Source organism: Ornithorhynchus anatinus, chromosome 5 (assembly GCF_004115215.2).
Source record: "Ornithorhynchus anatinus isolate Pmale09 chromosome 5, mOrnAna1.pri.v4, whole genome shotgun sequence".
Classification (NCBI taxonomy): Eukaryota; Metazoa; Chordata; class Mammalia; order Monotremata; family Ornithorhynchidae; genus Ornithorhynchus; species Ornithorhynchus anatinus.
In genome coordinates this window covers 80,429,947-80,443,757 of record NC_041732.1, presented here as the reverse complement: position 1 = coordinate 80,443,757, position 13,811 = coordinate 80,429,947, and positions in this window count along the sequence as shown.

Genomic DNA, 13,811 nt, shown 5'->3' with positions numbered 1-13,811 from the left:
ACAAGGAGTTTATAGTCTGGGGTGAGGGGGGACAATCATCCATACAAATAAATTGCAGAAAAATATGGAACGTATCACGAATTTGCGTAGCATCCGTGCTGTAGAACCGAGGGTGGAGTGAATACCAAATTCCCAGAGGGAATTCCAAGTGCACAGATAATGCAGAAGGGAGAAGGAGTCAGGGAAAAGGAGGTTTAATTGGGGAAAGCCTCTTGGAAGAGTTGACAACTCTATCTCTGTGTTTCACTCAATCAATCAATTATATTTATTGAGCACTCAAGGTGTATAGAGACTGTACTAAGCGCTCGGGAGAGTACAGTATAAGAGTTGGTAGACTCGTTCCCCGCCCACAACAAGTTTACAGTCTACAGAGGGAGACAGACATTAATATAAACAGACTAGACTCTCAGCTCACTGTGGGCAGGGAATTCATGCATTCAATCGTATTTATTGAGCACTTACTATGTGCAGAGCACTGTACTAAGCGCTTGGAATGTACCATTCAGCAACAGAGACATTCCCTGCTCAGTGACGGGCCGGAATGTTTCTACCAACTCTCTTTAATTGTTATAGTGCTTGGTACGGTGCTCTGCACGCAATAAGTGCTCAATAAATGATTGATTAAATAAATCTTGGATACATAAGCTCGGTGGGAGGGGGGGGTCACATGGCAGACAAGTCGAAGAGTCACCATTAGAACCCAGGTCCTTCTGACTCCCAGGCCCGTGCGCTGTCCACTTAGCGATGCTGCTTCCTTAAGCAGTCGGCTTGATCAGTGCTCTGCACACTGCGAGCGCTCAATAAATAGGATTGAATGAATGAGTGAAGAGGGCCAAAGGGACGGTAGCTTGTCAGTGTGTCAAGGATTCTCTGTGGGGGTTGCGGGTATCAATAGGACCCAGATCAACATCGTACATTCTCCTGGTGAGTGTGGAAACTGCTGAAATCACACCGGCTCCCATTTTGTCATTCCGGAAAAGGCAGACGACCGCTGTTTTCCCGAACGCTCCGGAGGCTTTTATATATATATATATATATATATATATATATATATATATATATATATGACATTTGTTAAGCACTTACTATGTATCAGGCACTGTACTAAGTAGATTCAAGTGCTGGGGTGGATACAGGGTAATGAGGTTGTCCCAGGTGGGGCTCACAGTCTTAATCCCTATTTTACAGATGAGGTAACGGAGACACAGGGAAGTCACCCAGCTGGCGGAGCCGGGATTAGAACCCACGACCTCTGACTCCCAAGCCCGTGCTCTTTCCATAATTTTTAAAGCAAATGACAGACACCCACCTCTCCACTCACGCCGATTCTCACATTCCCACTCACTCTTTCACCCACCGTCAGACTCTCTCCCTCACACGCGCCGGCATCTTTGGAGTCATCGCACTCCTTCACACCCTGACCTATCTCTTCACACCTCACTCTGCTCTCTCTCTCACGTGCGGACGTTTTCCCCAGAGGCAGCGTGGCCCAGTGGACGGAGCACGAGCCTTCCCACCTGGATTCCAATCCCACATCTGCCACGTGACCTTGGGCGAGTCGCTTCACTTACCTTCATCTGTAAAACGGGGATTAAGGGTGTGAGTCTCACGTGGGACAGGGATTGCACCCAAACCGATTTGCTTCTGTCCACCTCCGGCGCTTAGAACGGTGACTGACACGTAGTAAGTGCTAAGCAGTGTGGCTCAGTGGCAAGAGCCTGGGCTTGGGAGTCAGAGGTCATGGGTTCGAATCCCGGTTCTGCTGCTTGCTAGCTGTGTGACTTTGGGCAAGTCACTTAAGTTCTCTGTGCCTCAGATACCTCATCTCTAAAATGGGGATTAAAACTGTGAGCCTCACGTGGGACAATCTGATCACCTTGCATCCCCCAACGCTTAGAACGGTGCTTTGCACGTAGTAAGTGCTTAACAAATACCACCATTATTACCAGATGCCACAATTATTGTGATTATTATCTCCCAGAGACCCGACTGCTCCGTCTCTTGCATCTTTATCCTTTCCAGTCACCGGTCGCTGCCTCGTCTGCCTTGTCCGGGGTCCAGATTTTGAATCCCGCGGGCCCTCGCGGAAGGAAAGAGTCTTAGAGTGGCTTTGAACACCACGGGGTCAGAGAGCCACAGGGACCAAGTGAGTCCCAGAAGAAGAATTTGAACACAGAGCAGCTGGGAGACCCCCCGCCCGGAGGAAGAAGGTCCCAGGGTGAGTTTTGAAATAAAGAAAAAAGAAAGGAAAAAGCCTCCAATGGCAGAGAGCCCGTTGCTGTCGAGGCTCAGAGATGGGTACGGAGCTGAACGCGGACATGAAGGATCCGGGCTGGCAGGCGGGGAGCGGAGCTTTGGGGGACGCTACACTGCGGGTAACAAGAAGAAGAAGAAGAAGGTGGTATCTGTCAAGCGCTTACTGTGTGCCAGGCACCGTCTGGGTGATCTCGGGCAAGTCACTTCACTTCTCTGTGCCTCGGTTCCCTCATCTGTAAAACTCATTCATTCAATAGTATTTATTGAGCGCTTACTATGTGCAGAGCACTGTACTAAGCGCTTGGAATGGACAAATCGACTGCGAGCCCCATGTGGGTCAGGGACTGTGTCCAATCTGATTAATTTGTATCTACCCCAGCACTTAGAAAAGTGCTTGGCACATAGTAAGTGCTTAAGAAGTGCCATTATTGTTGTTGTTGTTATGTGGGACAGGGACTGTGTCCAACCCAATTATCTTATATATGCCCCAGTGCTTAGAACAGTGCCTGGCATGTAGTAAGCGCTTAACAAATGTCTCTCTCTCTCTCTACACATGTATATGTAGGCATATATATAATAATAATAATGTTGGTATTTGTTAGGCGCTTACAATGTGCAGAGCACTGTTCTAAGCGTTGGGGGATACATGGTGATCAGGTTGTCCCACGTGGGGCTCACAGTTTTAATCTCCATTTTCCAGATGAGGTAACTGAGGCATAGAGAAGTGAAGTGACTTGCCCACAGTCACACAGCTGACAAGTGGCAGAGTCGGCATTCGAACCCACAACCTCTGACTCCCAAGCCCGGGCTCTTTCCACTCTCTACACATGTATATGTAGGCATATATATAATAATAATAATGTTGGTATTTGTTAGGCGCTTACAGTGTGCAGAGCACTGTTCTAAGCGTTGGGGGATACATGGTGATCAGGTTGTCCCACGTGGGGCTCACAGTTTTAATCTCCATTTTCCAGATGAGGTAACTGAGGCATAGAGAAGTGAAGTGACTTGCCCACAGTCACACAGCTGACACGTGGCAGAGTCGGCATTCGAACCCACAACCTCTGACTCCCAAGCCCGGGCTCTTTCCACTGAGCCACGCTGAGTATTGGGGCAGATACAAATAAATCAAGTTTGAAACAATCCCTGTCCCACATGGGGCTCACGGTCTTACTCCCCATTTTACAGATGAAGGAGCTGAGGCTCAGAGAAGTGAGTTGCCCAAGGTCACACAACAGAACAGTGGGAGAGTTGGAATTAGAACCCAGAACTCAGGTCCTTATTATTAATAATAATGATGGCATTTGTTAAGCATTTACTATGTGCAAAGCACTGCTCTAAGCTCTGAGGGGGAATACAAGGTGATCAGGTTGTCCCACGTGGGGTTCACAGTCTTAATGCCCATTTTACAGATGAGGTAACTGAGGCACAGAGACGTGAAGAGACTTGTCCAAAGTCACACAGCTGACAATTGGCGGAGTAGGGATTAGAACCCATGACCTCTGACTCCCAAGCCCAGGCTCTATCGACCAGGGCCATTTCCATTTCTTAAACAACCCCACCTTCAGCCCCACAGCACTTGTGTCCATTTCCGTAATTTATTTCTATATCCGTCTCGCCCTGTAGACCGTAAACACCTAGTGGGCAGTGACTGTGTCTAATAATGTTGGTATTTGTTAAGCGCTTACTATATGCAGAGCACTGTTCTAAGCGCTGGGGGAGATACAGGGTCATCAGGTTGTCCCACGTGGGGCTCACAGTCTTAATCCCCATTTTACAGATGAGGTAACTGAGGCCCAGAGAGGTGAAGTGACCTGCCCACAGTCACCCAGCTGACAAGTGGCAGAGCCTGGATTCGAACCCATGACCGCTGACTCCCAAGCCCGGGCTCTTTCCACTGAGCCACGCTGCTTCAACTCTATTGCACTGAACTCTCCCAATCAATCAATCCATCCATCAGTCAATTAGTGGTATTCATTGAGCCCTTACTATTCATTACATTCAATAGTATTTATTGAGCGCTTACTGTGGGCAGGGAAGTGTACTGAGCGCTTGGAAGAGTACAGTACAACAGAATTAGTGGACATGTCCCCTTGCCCATAAGGAGTTTCATTCAATAGTATTTATTGAGCGCTTACTATGTGCAGAGCACTGTACTGAGCGCTTGGAATGAACAAGTCGGCAACAGATAGATTCAGTCCCTGCCGTTTGACGGGCTTACGGTCTAATCCGGGGAGAGAGACAAGAACAATGGCAATAAATAGAGTCAAGGGGAAGAACATCTCGTAACAACAATGGCAACTAAATAGAATCGAGGCGATGTACATTTCATTAACAAAATAAATAGGGTAATAAATACATACAGTGGAGCGGACGAGTACAGTGCTGAGGGGATGGGAAGGGAGAGGGGGAGGAGCAGAGGGAGATGGGGGGAAAAGAGGGTTTAGCTGCGGAGAGGTAAAGCGGGGGTGGCAGAGGGAGTAGAGGGAGAAGAGGAGCTCAGTCTGGGAAGGCCTCTTGGAGTTTACGGTCTAAGAAGACCTGTTAGAGAATTTTACCATTAACAGTGAATGATTAAATGATCATTTAAAATTCATTACATTTATAATTCCCAAATACTTAGTACAGTGCTCTGCACACAATTAGCGCTCAATAACGGAGAAGGGGCATGGGTTGGTGGAAAGAGCACAGGCCTGGGAGTCAGAATGATCAGGGTTCTAATCCCAGCTCCGCCAAAGACTGTAAGCCCGTCAAAAGGCAGGGACTGTCCCTATCTGTTGCCGATTTGTCCATTCCAAACGCTTAGTACAGTGCTCTGCACATAGTAAGCGCTCAATAAATACTAGTGAATGAATGTCTGCTGTGTGACCTAGGGAGTGTCACTTAACCTCTCTGGGCCTCAGGTACCCAACCTGTAAAACGGGGATAAAAGCGTGAGACCCCGTGGGACGGGGACTGTGTCCGACCTGACCAACGTGTATCTATCCCAGCGCTTCGAACCGTGCTTGGCACATAGTAAGTGCTTAACAAATGTCATAATTATCAACCATTAATGAATACCAATGATCGGTTGATCGACAGGAGCCAAAATGGTCCTGTGACGATCCAGGAGTGGTAAGAGACAGGAGGAAAGTGACGCAGTGGTCAAAGTGGGTTAGGATAAATGTTTGGAACGGCGTAGTAAGAGTTTGGACGGAGAGGAAAGGGTAGATTTTAGTGATGTCGTGAAGGTCGAACCGGCAGGAATTGGTGCCGGATTGACTATGAGGGTTGATTGAAAGAAAGAGAGGAGTCAAGGATGATGCCGAGATTACGGGTTTTTGAGCCAGGAAGGATGGTGGGGTTGTAATCCCACTACAGTCGTACCAGTTTCAACCTCCACGGTCTGTGTATCTTCTGTGGAGGGTGTTTGTTCATTTAATCGTATTTATGGAGCGCTAACTGTGTGCAAAGCACTGTACTAAGCTGTTGGGGGAAGTACAGAATAACAATAAACAGATTGGCTTTTTGGAAGGACTGAGGCAGCAGATCCTTACACTTGGGAAAGATGGTGGTTACTCTGGCCCCACCGTTGGACACGGGTGGATCAAAGTTGTGCTCAACTGTATGACTTTCCCTGGGGCAATCGGTGGTATTTATTGAGCTCCTACTGTGTGCAGAGCACTCTACTAAGCACTTGGAAGAGTACAGCCCAGCAGATCTGGCGGACGCTCTCCCCACAAAGCCTAGAGGGGGAACCAAATAGAAGCAGCGTGGCCTAGTGGATGGAGCGTGGACCTGGGGGTCGGAAGTACCTGAGTTCTAATCCCAGCTCCACCACTTGTCTGCCGTGTGACCCTGGGCAAGTCACTTCTCTGTGCCTCGAGTCCCTCATCTGTAAAATGGGGATTGAGACTGTGAGCCCCCACGTGGGGCGGGGACTGCGTCCCATCCAGTTTGCTCGCACCCAGAGCTTAGAACGGTCCCCGCCACGTAATAAGCCTTTAACAGATACCGTGATTATTATTACGTAGATAAGTTACGGGTCTGTACGCGAGTGCCGCGGGCCTGAGGGTGGGGCGAATATCGACTGCTTAGGTGGTACAGATCCAAGTGCGTAGACGACTCGGGAGGTTGGGCTCTGGGAGGGAAATGCAGCCAAGTTGCAGGAGAATCTTTCTCGGCCCCCGCGCCCCAGAGTTATGTACTTCGGATTGCCGAAATTTGCGGCTGGATTGGGCGGTCCCGTGCATCGTGCACCCCAAAGATGATCCGTTCCTTTATGTTACATCAGTAGCCTCCTTTCCTGGCTGCCGTGCACTGGGGCTGATCCGCTTTCCGGAGTCGTCCCCGAACGTTTTGCTGCCGTGCGCCATATCCGAGGTTGCACTTCGCTGCCTCCTTACGGCATCTTCACCCCCCCTTGGACTCTACCGCCCGATTTTCCTCCCTTCAGCAGCTGCTCGGGTATCCCGCTGCCGTCCTTTCCGTGGGTAGATCGCCTCCGGCGTGGCCTAGCGGATAGAGCCCAGGCCCGGGAGTCAGAAGGACCTGGGTTCTAATTCCTGCTCTTCATTCATTCAGTAGTATTTATGGAGCGCTTACTACGTGCAGAGCACTGTACTAAGCACTTGGAATGGACAATTCGGCAACAGATAGACAGTCCCTGCCCGACGACGGGCTAACGGTCTAAACGGGAGAGACCGCAAAGCAAAACAAAAACAACAACATGCCTCTTGGGTGCTGTGCGGCCCTAACTTCTTCGTGCCTCTGTTTCCTCATCTGTAAAGCAGGGATTAATAATGTGAGTCCCATACGGGACGGGGACTCTGTCCAACCCGATTTCCTTCTATCAACCCCAGCACTTGGGATAACAATATTGATGATATTTAAGCACTTACTATGCGCCAGGCACTGTACTAAGCGCTTGGGTGGATACAAGCGTATCGAGTTGGACCCAGTCCCTGTCCCACGCGGGGCTCACCATCCGTTTTACAGATGAGATAACAGAGGCCCAGAGAGATTAGGTGACTTGCCGGAGGTCACACCCCAGAAGCGTGGCAGAGCCGGGATCAGAACCCAGATCCTTCCGACTCCCGGGCCTGTGCTCCGTCCGCTAAGTCAAACTGCATTTATTCACGAATGCACAGACACACACCGTCTCAAGACGCATTCCGAGGTGGTGTTGTCGGTGGCTTCTCTTCCCAGATCCATACGGCTGGGCAATCTAATAAAATAATAATGTAATAATAATGTTGGTATTTAAGCGCTTACTATATGCCGAGCACTGTTCTAAGCGCTGGGGGAGATACAGGGTCATCACATTGTCCCACATGAGGCTCACAGTTAATCCCCATTTAAAAAATAAAAGACCAACCGGCCTTTCGACACCAGACACGTCGAACTTCGGCTTTAATCGAAAGGTCGCCCTTGCTTTTGGGAGAAGCAGCGTGGCTCAGTGGAAAGAGCCTGGGCTTCGGAGTCAGGGGTCATGGGTTCGACTCCCGGCCCTGCCACTTGTCAGCTGTGTGACTGTGGGCGAGTCACTTCACTTCTCGGTGCCTCAGTTACCTCATCTGTAAAATGGGGATTAACTGTGAGCCTCACGTGGGACAACCTGATGTCCCCGTATCTACCCCAGCGCTTAGAACAGTGCTCTGCACATAGTAAGCGCTTAACAAATACCAACATTATTTTTGCTAAGCCCCTTGCTGCTCCCAGTCTTGCCTTTCACTTCTTCAAGTGCCTCTAAAAGAGGCCCGCACTGCTGGACATCAATCAGTCGCACTGATTGAACATTTACCGAGTGCACAGCACTCTTCGAAGCACTTGGGAGAAATAATAATAATGTCGGTATTTGTTAAGCGCTTACTATGTGCCGAGCACTATTGTAATCGCTGGGGTAGAGACAGGGTAATCAGGTTGTCCCCCGTGAGGCTCACAGTCTTCATCCCCGTTTTCCAGATGAGGCCACTGAGACACCGAGAAGTGAAGTGACTTGCCCAAAGTCACACGGCTGACGGGTGGCGGGGCCGGGTTAGAACCCGTGACCTCTGACTCCTAAGCCCGGGCTCGTTCCACTGAGCCATATTACAATATAAAGAGGTGGCAGACATGTTCTCTGCCCCAAATGACCTTATAGGAAGCAGCGCGGCTCAGCGGAAAGAGCCCGGGCCTGGGAGTCAGAGGTCATGGGTTCTAATGCCGCCTCCGCCGCTTGTCGGCTGTGTGACTTTGGGCAGGTCCCTTCACTTCTCTGTGCCTCAGTGACCTCATCTGTCCAATGGGGATGAAGACCGTGAGCCCCACGTGGGACAACCTGATCACCTTGTATCCCCCCAATACTTAGAGCAGTGCTTCGCCCGTAGTAAGCATTTAACAAATGCCATCATTATTATTATTTACTTACAGTTTCAAGTTGTCTATCTTTGTTATCAACAGCCCGTCGTTGGGCAGGGATTGTCTCCATCTGTTGCCGAACTGTACATTCCAAGCGCTTAGTACAGTGCTCTGCACACAGTAAGCACTCAATAAATGCGATTGAATGAATGAACAGGCCACGCCCTTGTAACGTAATATGAGATAATGCTCTGCTAGATCTTTAAAATGCTTCATCTACCCTCCCTGTATGTCTTTTCTCCACCTCCCCTACAACTTTTGTGTCATTTTTTAACTCAATCAGTGGTATTTATTGAGCACTTACTAAGTGGAGAGCACTGTATTCAGCGCTTGGGAGAGTACAATAGAGTTGGTAAACATGACGGGGGAGATAGGTGGGAAAACAGCCGAGTGTCTGGAAATATACATAAATACCGCGGGGATAGAGTAAGTATTAGAGAGAGAAGCAGCGCGGCTTGGTGGAAAGAGCCCGGGCTTGGGAGTCAGAGATCGTGGGTTCTAATCCCCGCTCTGTGCTTGTCTGCTGTGTGACCTTGGGCAAACCACTTAACTTCTCTGGGCCTCAGTTCCCTCATCTGTAAAATGGGGATGAAGACAGTGAGCCTTGGGACAACCTGTTTACCTTGTATCTACCCCCGCGCTTAGATCAGTGCTCTGCACAGAGTAAGCGCTTAACAAATCTCCACAGCTCTCTCCTTAGGCCCCCTGTTCCTCCCCCTCCCCCATCTCTCACCCCTAATGATCTGGCCACCTATTTCCTCACGAAAATCAACACGATCAGGTCTGAGCTCCCCAAAGTCACCCCTCCGCCTCTCCCCTTCCCCCCAACAACCCCCTCCCCTACTTTCCCATCCTTCCCTGCAGTATCCTCAGAGGAGATCTCCTCCCTCCTCGCAAGTGCCACCCCCTCCACCTGCGCCTCGGACCCCATTCCCTCTCACCTTCTTAAAACCATCGCCCCTGCCCTCCTCCCTTCCTTAACTTCTATTTTTAACCACTCGATCTCCAAGGGCTCCTTCCCCTCTGCCTTCAAACACGCCCACGTCTCCCCCATCCTAAAAAAACCCGCTCTTGACCCCACTTCCCCCTCCAGTTATCGTCCTATCTCCCTACTACCCTTCCTTTCCAAAATCTTAGAACGAGTCGTCTACAATCGATGCCTAGAATTCCTTAACTCCCATTCTCTCCTAGACCCCCTCCGATCTGGCTTCCGTCCCCTCCACTCTACCGAGACTGCTCTCTCTAAGGTCACCCGTGACCTCCTTCTTGCCAAATCCAATGGCTCCTACTCCATTCTGATCCTCCTTGACCTCTCTGCTGCCTTTGACACTGTCGACCATCCCCTCCTCCTCCATACCTTATCTCACCTTGGCTTCACGGACTCTGTCCTCTCCTGGTTCTCCTCTTACCTCTCTGGCCGATCATTCTCAGTCTCCTACGCCGGAGCCTCCTCCCCCTCCCATCCTTTAACTGTTGGAGTTCCTCAAGGGTCAGTTCTTGGCCCTCTTCCGTTCTCCATTTACACTCACTCCCTCGGTAAACTCATCCGCTCTCACGGCCTTGACTACCATCTCTACGCAGATGACACGCAGATCTACATCTCCGCCCCTGTCCTCTCCCCCTCCCTTCGGGCTCGCATCTCCTCCTGCCTCCGGGACGTCTCCACCTGGATGTCGGCCCGCCACCTAAAACTCAGCATGAGCAAGACTGAGCTCCTCATCTTCCCTCCCAAGCCCGGTCCGCTCCCAGACTTCTCCATCACCGTGGATGGCACGACCGTCCTTCCCGTCCCGCAGGCCCGCAATCTCGGTGTCATCCTTGACTCGTCCCTCTCGTTCACCCCACACATCCTATCCGTTACCAAGACCTGCCGGTTTCACCTCTACAATATCGCCAAGATCCGCCCTTTCCTCTCCACCCAAACGGCTACCTTACTATTACGGGCTCTCGTTATATCCCGGCTAGACTACCGTGTCGGCCTTCTCTCTGACCTCCCTTCCTCCTCTCTCGCCCCGCTCCGGTCTATTCTTCACTCCGCTGCCCGGCTCATCTTCCCGCGGAAACGATCTGGGCATGTCACTCCCCTTCTTAAACAACTCCAGTGGTTGCCTATCGACCTCCGCTCCAAACAAAAACTCCTCACTCTAGGCTTCGAGGCTCTCCATCACCTTGCCCCTTCCTACCTCTCCTCCCTTCTCTCTTTCTACCGCCCACCCCGCACGCTCCGCTCCTCCGCCGCCCACCTCCTCGCCGTCCCTCGGTCTCGCCTATCCCGCCATCGACCCCTGGGTCACGTCCTCCCGCGGTCCCGGAACGCCCTCCCTCCTCACCTCCGCCAAACTGATTCTCTTTCCCTCTTCAAAACCTTACTTAAAAATCACCTCCTCCAAGAGGCCTTCCCAGACTGAGCTCCTCTTCCCCCTCTACTCCCTCTGCCATCCCCCCTTTACCTCTCCGCAGCTAAAGCCTCATTTTCCCCTTTTCCCTCCGCTCCTCCACCTCTCCCTTCCCATCCCCACAGCACTGTACCCGTCCGCTCAACTGTATATATTTTCGTTACCCTATTTATTTTGTTAATGAATTGTACATCGCCTTGATTCTATTTAGTTGCCATTGTTTTTACGAGATGTTCTTCCCCTTGACGCTGTTTAGTGCCATTGTTCTCGTCTGTCCGTCTCCCCCGATTAGACTGTAAGCCCGTCAAACGGCAGGGACTGTCTCTATCTGTTGCCGACTTGTTCATCCCAAGCGCTTAGTACAGTGCTCTGCACATAGTAAGCGCTCAATAAATACTATTGAATGAATGAATGAATGAACAAATACCAGCACTATTATTTTTATTATAATAGTGCTTAGGGGGAATGGATCCAGTGCATAGGTGTGGTGAGTAGAAGGGAGAGTATGGTGGGAAGATGAAGGGCGATGCAGGAAGGAGACTAGGATGGGGAGGTGAGAAGCGTGGCTCAGTGGAAAGAGCCCGGGCTTGGGAGTTAGAGGTCATGGGTTCGAATCCAGGCTCCGCCACTTGTCAGCTGTGTGACTGTGGGCAAGTCACTTCACTTCTCTGTGCCTCAGCGACCTCATCTGTAAAATGGGGATTAAGACTCTGAGCCCCAAGTGGGACAAACTGATGACCCTGTATCTACCCCAGCGCTTAGAACAGTGCTCTGCACATAGTAAGCGCTTAACAAATACCAACATTATTATTACATTATTATGAGGGGTTAGGCAAAGGAAGACTTCCTAGAGGAAGTGTGGTTCTTTTATGGTATCTGTTTAAGCACTTACTTAAGTAGATACAAGGTAATCAGGTTGTCCCACATGGGGCTCACAGTCTTAATCCCCATTTTACAGATGAGGGAACTGAGGCACAGAGAATAATAACTGTGGTATTTGTTAGGCACTTGCTATGTGCCAAGCACTGTTCTAAGTGCTGGGGTAGATACAAGGTAATCAGGTTGGGCGTGCTAGGGTGGATATAAGCAAATCGAGGCGGACACGGTCCCTGTCCCACGTGACGCTCACAGTCTCAATCCCCATTTTGCAGATGAGGTAACTGAGGCCCAGAGAAGTGAAGCGACTTGCCCAAGGTCACACAGCAGACAAGAGGCGGAGCTGGGATTAGAACCCATGACCTTCTGACTCCCAGGTCCGTGCTCTATCCACTACACCTGGCTGCTTCTCACTGTTCTCTCCCAAGTGCTTACTACGGGGTTCTGTACACTGTAAGTGCTCAATAAGTATGATTGATTGATTCCTGGCCAGAGGGAAGGTGTGGATGGGTTGCTGGCACAAAAAACAAGAGCTTAGCATGAATAGGTTGCTATTAGGGGAGCGAAGTGTGCGGGCTGGGATGTAAGGGGAGAGGAGTGGGGATAATAATGATAATTATGGTATTTATTAAGCACTTACTATGTGCCAAGCACTCCTTATCTTCCCTCCCAAACCCTGTCCTCTCCCTGACTTCCCCGTCACTGTGGACGGCTCGACCATCCTTCCCGCCTCACAGGCCCGCGACCTCGGTGTCGTCCTTGACTCGGCTCTCTGGTTCACCCCACACATCCGATCCGTCACCAAGACCTGCCGGTCTCACCTTCACAATATCGCCCAGATCCACCCTTTCCTCTCCATCCAAACGGCGATCGTGCTGGTACAGGCCCTCATAATATCCCGACTGGATTATTGTGTCAGCCTCCTCTCGGATCTCCCTTCCTCCTGTCTCTCCCCGCTCCAGTCTATTCTTCATTCCGCTGCCCGAATCATCTTTCTACCGAAACGCTCTGGGCCTGTCACTCCCCTCCTCAAAACCTCCGGTGGTTGCCTATCGACTTCCGCACGAAACAAAAACTTCTCACTCTGGGCTTCAGAGCCCTCCATCCCCTTGCCCCATCCTACCTCACCTCCCTTCTCTCCTTCTATTGCCCACCCCGTACGCTCCGCTCCTCTGCCGCTCACCTCCTCACGGTCCCCCAGTCGCACCTATCCCTCCAGCAGCCCCTGGCCCACGTCCTCCCGCGGTCCCGGAACGCCCTCCCTCCTCACCTCCGCCAAACTAACTCTCTTTCCCTCTTCCAAGCCCTACTGAGAGCTCACCTCCTCCAGGAGGCCTTCCCAGACTGAGCCCTCCCTTTCCCTCTCCTCCTCCTCCCCTCCTCCTGCCCTCTGCTCTTCCCCCTTCCCCTCCCCACAGCACTCGTGCCTATTCGTATATGTCATTTCTCTATTTATTTTGTTAATGATGTGTCTATGTCTATGATTCTATTTATCTTGATAATATCGACGCTAGGCTACTTGTTTTGTTCTGTTTTGTTGTCTGTCTCCCCCGTTTAGACTGTGAGCCTGTTCCTGGGCAGGGATTGTCTCTATCTGTTGCCGAATTGTACATCACAAGTGCTTAGTACAGTGCTCTGCGTATAGTAAGCGCTCAATAAATATGATTGAACGAAGGAATGAATGCACTGGAGTAGATACAAGGTAATCAGGTTGTCCACGTGGGGCTCAGTCCTAATCCCCATTAGGTAGGGGGATAGAGAAGCAGCGTGGCTCAGTGGAAAGAGCCCGGGCTTGGGAGTCAGAGGTTATGGGTTCCAATCCTGGCTCTGCCACTCGTCAGCTGACTGTGGGCAAGTCACTTCACTTCTCTGTGCCTCGGTTACCTCATCTGGAAAATGGGGATT